We start from the raw sequence: 5,812 nt of genomic DNA on the forward strand, positions 1-5,812 counted from the left end.
TGTGGCTGGCCCCTTCCTGTTCCAACATGACTACAGGATACAGTGTGAGTGAGAGTGACAGCTGGTAGTGAAAGAGGAGAGACAAAAGTTCAAAATACTTTGTCTCTCTTGAGCTTTCGCTGAGACCACAAGACCAGTAAAGGTAGAAGATGACCTGAAGAAGATAATGGGTTATCAACCATGCATGCATGTATAGTTAATTAAAATGTAAAATCCACAAGTTAAAAGAGAATCCTCTCTGGAAAATGATTACATGGTTTTTGTCTTTTGGGTTTTTCCTGTTTTATTTTGAAGGCTACTTTTCCTTTTTGTTCCTTGTCCCCTGTGAGGTCATATTTTAAATTTAGCAGCTCTCCATGCCTAATTCCTGGTGGTGTCAGTTTTCTGTATGAGCTCTTGGTGCTGAACAACTGGGAAGACTGTGTTAGGAAGGGGAAGAGAGATGAAGGTTGTGAGTCCTGCAATCAAACTCTGGAGAAGATTGCAGCGCCTGCAGGGCTGTGGTCCTTGTGGTATTTTTTATTAATTTACAAAAGAACAGTAGTTTCCATGAAATGTATAAAAATGGATTTTGTGAAAAGTGTTATTCAAATATGAGGAAGTAGACTGTGGATGAAGTCTCCTCCCCGTTATCATGATTCATGAAAAAGTTGTGAAACATGAAAATGAGGTACAGCCTAACAGCCTAAAGAGAGGTAAGAGCAAACATAACTTCAGGAGAAATATCGCCAAATACTTGTGTTTTTCGGCGACTGTCAAAAGCTTCAGTAAAACATAAATCTTTATTAAAATACTTCTATTATTCAGAGACAGCTGGACTAACGCTGAACTCAGGATCTTTAAGCCTGAAACGATGAGCCATTCAGAGAGTGGCAATGTGGGGGAAGGTAAAGACGACTTTTCTTTTGTTCTGTATAAAAGCTATTTGAACGTAATATGTTTATTCTGGAATAAAAACAGGATCATCTGCACATATCTTAAAATCTATCATCATGCTGCAAGTCTATAGATGATGATATTTACTCTGCACATTTGCAAAATATAAGCATTCAGACTTTGTTAAGTTTTATTGATAGGAGAAAATGCCAAGACAGACATTTAATTGTAAGTTTAAAGTGACTTAGAAAATGATAAAAAGAGGAACGATTGGGGCTTGTGATGTATTCAACATGTGGTTATCCCTTATATAGCATGCCAGTGTTTCCTGCTGGTCTTTGCAGCTGTGGTCCTCCAACCTGTAACTGCTATAACTCATAAATACTGGATCATTATTAATGAATACTTCAGTGTCCTTTTACCTGTACACAGCTACACTATTTTGTTTTATTTAATTATTCCACCCTCTGTCTCCTCTAAATATTCAACAGATGAAGTTTTTGAACCTCAACATGAACAATTAAACAGAGGGTCAATGGTCACCACAAAAATAGGGGCGGTGGTGGTTGTCTGTGTTCTCCTGGCAACTGCTGTCTTTTTGACGTTCTACTTCTGTGAGTTTAAACACTTTTATTCATAAACTTTATTTAAAATCAATAACATTTCTGATCTGCTTTAAATTACCAAAGAAACAGAATTTATATGTGCTCCCTGAAGAACACCTACTTCCTCAAAATGTCTTGCTTACCTCATGGCACACCCGTTAAGAACCACTGGACCAACATACAATAAAGCTTAATGTCATTTGGTGTTAGTGTTGATAAGCTTACAGGTGAATGAGTGATCGCTTGGAATAACTTTTGGTTGCTGCTACATGATCTCAGTTGGAGTCACATCACTTGGAGACAGACCTGCTGCTGCTTCACTCTCTCTGGCTCTTTTTGAAATTAAAGGATTTGATGGTGTTAAGCTGTGCTGAGTTATTGTGATTGTGTCATATCTAACACTGACTCTGCTTATAGCTAAATCATTCTTAACCTGTTCATTGTGTCTGCGCACATTTCTTTTGACAGAAAGTTGCTAATGCAGTTATTCTGGGTAGGTGACTGTGAGTCCAAGTGCAGGGTGGACATAACCATTTTGCATCATTTGTCTCAATTATGACACGTATTACAAGAAAGTTTTAAAATGCAAAAAAACTAAAAAACAAAAACACCTTTTCATTCAAGGCTTGCAATTGCCCCTCCTGGGGAGTCAGTCCTACCTTCCCCTGCACCCCTGCAGTATATTATAAAAACAGCATTAATCAGTCTCCACACTTTAAACATCTACTGATCTGGATAAAAGTGATATACTACCACTATGGGTTTTTCATTTGTTCTGATGAATGCATTAATGCACAATGGTCTCTATCTGCAACATGAACTTCTGACACTATCTGTGAAATTATAAAGTACTGTACATTAGTACTGTAAAGTACAAATGGTGGAATTGAACGTGGGACCTTCTTGCTGTGAGGCAGCAATGCTAACCACTACTTGTGCATAATAAAAGTTGGATTGTACCAGCTGAGGTGACACTTAAGTCTATATTAGTGTTTAGAAAAGAACACTTGACTACAAAAGAGGGTGCATGGTTGTGGGTGAACAGCTCATCACTGATAAATAAGTTTCACTGTTGTTAAAATAGTTTTTTTTATTCCCAGAATTAAAAATACTAGTTTTTACTGAAGCAATTATTGTTTGTTTGTTTTTATCTCTTAGGGTGATTTACTGGAACAACAAAGAACCAGACAACTGGTTCCTCATACCAGCAACTGGTATGAGGAAAATCCTGATGGAGAAGTCTGTGACAGGACGGAGGTAAAAGGTGGCGCTCCTGGCCTGAAGTGTTGGTTTGATAAATGGTGCACTAAACCTCAAAGAAGTAACTTAACTGGACAGTTTGTATTTGGTTTACATCAAGTTCAGCGTACAAAACAATCTAAGTACAGGGTAAAGATAGTGAAAGGACATTTTTCAGTTCTGATGTCACAAACACTTAAAAGAAACTACAAGGACAAACTTAAAGAGAAGAGTTAAATAATAAAACGTGGAAAACCTATCCTTCTAATTGCTTTACCTTCTTAATCAATTAAATTTTGGTGGGGGGAGACGGAGGGGGAGGGGTGTAGTCCCAAGTGTCAGAAGGCGAGCGGAGGAGTACGCCCTCAACAGGTCACCAGTTACATGCCAGATATATACTTGAATAATATTTCGTGTCTTATATCTTTTGTCTTCATTTACATTATTATTATGAGCCGCTGTTCTCGTGCTTTCTGTGAAACAGTTTCCAACCATTTATTTTGGGGGGTTTTCTATTTTTTTAAGCTTTTGCAAAACCAATTTCCTGGAAAAGTTTGAATGCCACTGATCCAGAAAAAACAATTGTGCTTGATGGAAATAAAGACCTCCATTCTGTTGACTTCTTGTCATTGTGTTTTCAATATTTGAAAATAATGTGGTTACCGATTGCTGCCACACCTGTTGAATCAAGAAATCACCTAAAGCCATTGACATCTATCATTCTAGAAATGGTTACAAAGCCACTTCTTCGGCTTTGGGACTCCAGTGAACCAAAGTGAGAGTCATTATACACAAATGAAGAAAACAGTGGGGAATCTTTCAATTAGGGGCCACCTTACCAAAATTACTCCAAGAAGACATCAACGACTCATGCAGGAGCTCAAAAAAGAAGCCAGAACAAGATCTAAAGAAATCCCGGCCTGTCTGGTCTCAGTTAAAGTCAGAGTTCACAAGTTGACAATAAGAGACAAAATCAACTGATGAGACAAAGGCTGAATTTTTCAAACAGGGCCAAGTATTTGGCACAAAGTTTTTAAAAAATTAAGTCTTTTTTTAACACGTCCATGTAAAACATAAATTTTGAACCATTTGCAGCATTTTAAATGAGGACAATATTAACAAAAATTTCAATAAGCAGAGATCATTTGAAGCAACTGAGTGTGAATTATTAATATACAGAAATTAATTAAGCTATTTGGTGATTAGATTCAGATGGGCCATGACAGCAAAATTGAATCCCAGCGGTGATAAGAAGTGGGTGCCGGTTTAGCTCACTAGAATGAGCTGCCAATCGTCTGCTCATCACAGGCATTGCCGCATGTCTTACCCTCTCTCTCCCTCCACTTTCCTGTCACTCTTCACTTCGCCTATTTTATAAAGCCAGAAAAAGGCCAGAAAAAAGGAAACTGAGAAAGTAGCTTTAAAGGAGTTTCATCTCACTTCAAGCAGTGACTAAAGGTAAAATATAAAAATATAGGAGCTTTCAGGATCAAAATCACAAAGTGGATCATAAAAATATTAAAAACATAAAATCAAACATTTACTCAGAGCTTTTCTTGTGTTCCTTTAACATTTCTCGATAACTCTTAATCTGATGGTAAAGTAGGAGCAATGCTGGAAACCACAGGAAGTGAGGTGCAAGGACTACAGTCTTTATATCTAATATCAGCTACATAAAATCACTTGGGTTATTGTGCTTTATTTCTAAACTGCCCCATGAGCTGGTACCTGCCAGCTGTAAGAAGCATCTTATTTGTGACTCTTCTGAGCCAGAAATTCTTGATCACACTTTGTATATTCTAAACTCACGTTGTTGTGACCACAATCTGTACATGTTTATCTCTCATATCTGTGACATCTTTGTCTTTGCTAACTCTTCAGAGCTTCCTCAACAAGCAGAGCTGAGCAGAAAGTCAAAGTTGCTCTCAGAGAGAGTGGTCCTGCTGGTTGTCATTGCTCTCCTGGCTGCTGCTGTCATTGCTCTGTGTGTTACCTGTGAGCGCTACAATTTTAATTTTCTTTCATACTATTTACAAGGATAGTGTCCTAAAAAAAATAAAATAAGGGCAAAGTAATAATCTTTCTGTTTAACATTTCTCAAGTGGATGTGTTTACTTGTTTTAACTTTTTAGGGCCTCATGTCATAAAATTCTTTTTTTAACTTAAGGAATTCAAAAATCTACATGTCTTTTAGTTTGCGGTTGACTGATTTCTTTGTTTTTTGTCTTAAACTTTTTTAAATCAGCATTTAAGCATGGACATCACAGAGAGGGAAGACACAAACAGAAAGGTAAGCATGTGAAAGTCCAAAGCTGCAATGCTGGATCGAAGCTGGATTTTTTTAGACATCTAAACTCTAATTTACAACATTCATAACAGCTGATATTACATGAATATCCAAACCCTGTTTTGGCTGTAGTATAAGACTTTTGTTAATTTCTGTTCAGTATTTGAAAAACAGACATTCTTGATGAACAAGAGATTAATTTGTTATTTTTTTTAATTGTGCTAAAATGCTATATGTTACGGGCCCCAGGAATGGTGCCACAATAACAAAGAAGAAATCCCTGCAAATACAGGTAAAGTTCAGGAGCAATGAAGACACAGTGCACTCGGTTTGCCTCTCAGATTGCATCTCTTATTCAAGTTTCAATAAACATGAACAACATTAACAATATTCATGTGTGCATGACTCTTTCAGTCCCAGTGTCCATATCTGTCCATTTTCCAAAGTCACAAGTAGAAAAATAAATGGATTCACACTCTACACTTTCCACTATTTTACATGTGCTTCATGTGATCGCTCAGTGAAAGCAAAACAAAAGTGCACACATGCTCTCGCTTAAGCAATTGAAAGCCACTGTAATCTACAGTGAATTTACAGCAATATTCAACTGTATTTAAAGCAAACCACACTCTTATCTGGTTGAAATTAAAGTGGACAACTGTACCGGTTCTGAATACTGAAATTGAGCAAAAACAAACACACATCATTTACAGCACACTGAAGCTGAAACTCACTTTTGCATAACATGGGCAACTTCCTTCTATTTCACATGTCATTAACACTCACATATTAAACAGCTTTATAC

General features: G+C 37.1%; 1 long non-coding RNA gene across 1 annotated transcript; it reads left to right on the forward strand.

Moving 5' to 3' along the window:
* Positions 1-654: 654 nt before the first annotated feature.
* On the forward strand, positions 655-2,933 carry LOC135933569 (uncharacterized). The gene is made up of 4 exons (XR_010573826.1): positions 655-695; positions 808-887; positions 1,368-1,490; positions 2,640-2,933. It is a non-coding gene; the product is annotated as an uncharacterized LOC135933569 (long non-coding RNA).
* Positions 2,934-5,812: the final 2,879 nt, after the last annotated feature.

The sequence above is a fragment of the Pelmatolapia mariae genome, linkage group LG22 (genome assembly GCF_036321145.2).
Source record: "Pelmatolapia mariae isolate MD_Pm_ZW linkage group LG22, Pm_UMD_F_2, whole genome shotgun sequence".
NCBI classification, from domain to species: domain Eukaryota; kingdom Metazoa; phylum Chordata; class Actinopteri; order Cichliformes; family Cichlidae; genus Pelmatolapia; species Pelmatolapia mariae.